The sequence below is a fragment of the Notamacropus eugenii genome, chromosome 3 (assembly GCF_028372415.1).
Source record: "Notamacropus eugenii isolate mMacEug1 chromosome 3, mMacEug1.pri_v2, whole genome shotgun sequence".
NCBI lineage: Eukaryota > Metazoa > Chordata > Mammalia > Diprotodontia > Macropodidae > Notamacropus > Notamacropus eugenii.
This window is the reverse complement of record NC_092874.1, coordinates 400,909,248-400,912,214: the sequence shown is the minus strand read 5'-3', so window position 1 is coordinate 400,912,214 and position 2,967 is coordinate 400,909,248.

Below are 2,967 nucleotides of genomic sequence, written 5' to 3'. Positions count from 1 at the left end.
ACTCTTCCCAGGAACTACGACTCCCAGAAGGCTCTAGGTACACGCCTTATTGGTGCCTTCTCTGCAGCATGGAAAAAAAACCGAGATTTGGAGTCCAGAAGACTTTTTTTTATTTTCTCCTCTCTAAAATAAGGGAGTTCGATTAAATGATCCAAAGTCCCTTCCAATTCTACGTTGTGTCATGATGACATGTCCTCGCCCTTAGCAGGAGGGTAACTGAGAAGGACTAGCTATGTGTGGACTGACTGCTTTTTCACGAAGGACAGAGCTAAAGTATAGAGAGGCGGTGACTTCGTTAGAATTACACCGCTAACAAGGGAGTGAAACTGGGACCTGAACTCGTGTCTCCTATGAACTAGATGGCTTCTAAGGTGTTTTCCAGTTCAGAATTTACTGTTGAGTTGTTCCAGGAACAGTGGGACGGCGGTCTGGCAAAATAAAGCAGCACAAGAGCATTTTGAGAGAAGGCTGAAGATAGAGCTACATCTCATGATGCTTCACCATACATCTAAAAGAAGAGGCGTTACTCTTCTGAAGAGGTTTGGGGGTGCGGGGACCCCGAGAATGCCAAGGCAACGTCACCTGGAACGAATTCACACCCCCAAACTTCCTCTTGGTCAAGTGGAAAAGGTGTGTTGGAACCTGAAAACTAGTGAGGATGGTGCGGGGCTTCCATCAAAAAGGGACCGGGGAAGATTCCCTGGATGCTCATTAGGCAATCTAGGGACTTCAGCAAGGCACCTGTAACTTGTGCATGGGAAAATACGGCGAGTCTGCATACATAACTTTGTTGGATACCATACAACAAGGGAGAAAAGACAGTTTTTGTTTGGTTGCCAGAGGCGTGGACGTTAGGAGAGTCCTTGGACAGAAATTCTGGGGCCAGTATCCCTGTATCTCTTCTGACAAGGGCATGTTTTTGCAACAAGAGAAAATTTTCTCACAGGACAGGAGCCTGCTGAGAGACTGGGAGGCTTCCAGACGCATGATCTTAGAGCTGGGGGCCAGAGCAGAGGCATCCCCATGGCTAAAACTATTAAAAATGCAACTGTGATAAATGCTAAGGAATATGGAAAGATATTAAATAACCCAGATTAAAGCCAGCAAAATCAGAATTAATATTTATGCATTCATGAGGGTGTAGAAGGCTGTCCACACGCGCGCACATCTCCACCTTTTAACAATGAGGGTTATCATTGAGGGGAGTCTCTAGGCTCTTTTTCCCTCCCACCCACCCCTTCTCCAAGAGAGAGTTTTAATTCCTGCCAGGAGGGGAAGCAGGAGGTGGAGGCTAACGCTCTTCCCTCCTCAAAGAGAGAACAATAATTATATCTGCTCTCATAAATATTATTAGCCTAGAGGATGTGATTTTCAGATTCCAGCTAACTTCTGATCCTTGCTTTATTACTGGAGAAAGGAGGAGCCCAAGTTTTATATTCTAGACTTGACTCCTTCTCGCTGATAGAAATACAATAAGAAACCTGTTATTCAAATCATGGCAAAACAGAAATCAGAGAAAGCATACACAGAAGAATATATATTGGACAATAAAAAGTGAAGGAACTCTCCCATTAGGAGTAAGGTGACTCAGCTTAACCAAGAGATTCCCGGATCTCACCCAAGAGGAAGTTTCCCAAAGTCTCTAGGAAACATAATGGAAATTGCCAACTCTTCTCATGTCAGCTTTTTCCCAGAAGTTTTTTCATTCAGCAACCTGAAGTGGGATTGGCATCTTTCATCTTCTCTCCCTCAAAACTGGAAGCCAGAAGCTCAAAAAAGACCTCTCAATAACTATATACCACCCCCTTCAAGCTCCCGACTTTGATCTCCATTTATGAGGAGAGTCACATATCACTAGACTTTGGGAACAGATATGGGTTTCTGAATGTAAGAAGGTACCTGCCAAGGGAGTCCTAGTCTTCAGAGTGAGTTTTCCATTGGCTAGTCTCCTTTTAGACTGTATGGTGAGGCTTCTTAACAGTCAACCCAACATGGCGAATCTTTAATAAATTTGGTTTTACTTTGGCTAAAAGAAAGCTTGGGTCAAATTCATTCAGGCAGGACCAAGGGTGTCAGTATGTTGGGGTCCCAAGCACCCCAAACTTCAACATATGGTTCCCTGACCTCAACCCTCCAAACTGGGAATAACCAAATTAATACAATTGTAGAAAAAAGAATCCCATCTGACGCACACCTACATATAATTATAACTGACATTTATAAAGCTGAGAGAAATTATTATTAATAACCAATGAGTTGGTTATTTTTTCTAAAGTCCTGATTTGTAAAGTTCAGTCTCTAGAGGGCCATGTGTTCCAAGCCGCTCTTGTTCTATGTGGTAGTTTCAGATGGTTTAATATGGGGTTTAGGAGGAATCTAAATGAGCAAAGTATTCCTAAGTGTGAGGATTAAAATCTCTTATGTCCTGTCACTTTTAAAATCTTTAGCAGTGCCTTAGTTGGAAATAATGAATCTCATAATATGAAATTTTTGGAATAAATAGTCTTTATGTAAAATATAATAATAAATCATCAAAACGATAAACTAAGGTTATTATTTTCATATTTGATATTTGGAGAAGTGGTGGAATTTGTTCTGATCTAATTTTAAGTGAAATAAATATTATTATTACTACTAACATTATATTATATGGGTCAGGAAGCTTGTTAATAAGCTGTTACCTCAATTAATGTGATTTGTAATGTATAAAAATGTCACATTAATTTCATAATTCATTGTTTTAGAAATGTTGTTAGATAATTTTGCTTTTCTTGAATTCTTTTGGGTTACAGATTTAGTTGCTAAAAGACTGAAGTAAATATGTTTAAAAAAACAAAAATCAGTAACATTAAGATCTTGTTTAATGGTAAGATTTCAGGATCTAGCTGCATGCTTAGGTTAAAGTAACTTCCTCTGTGAAAGCTCTTGACAGTTTCTGCGTGGGGAAACTAGCCATACCCTACCAAG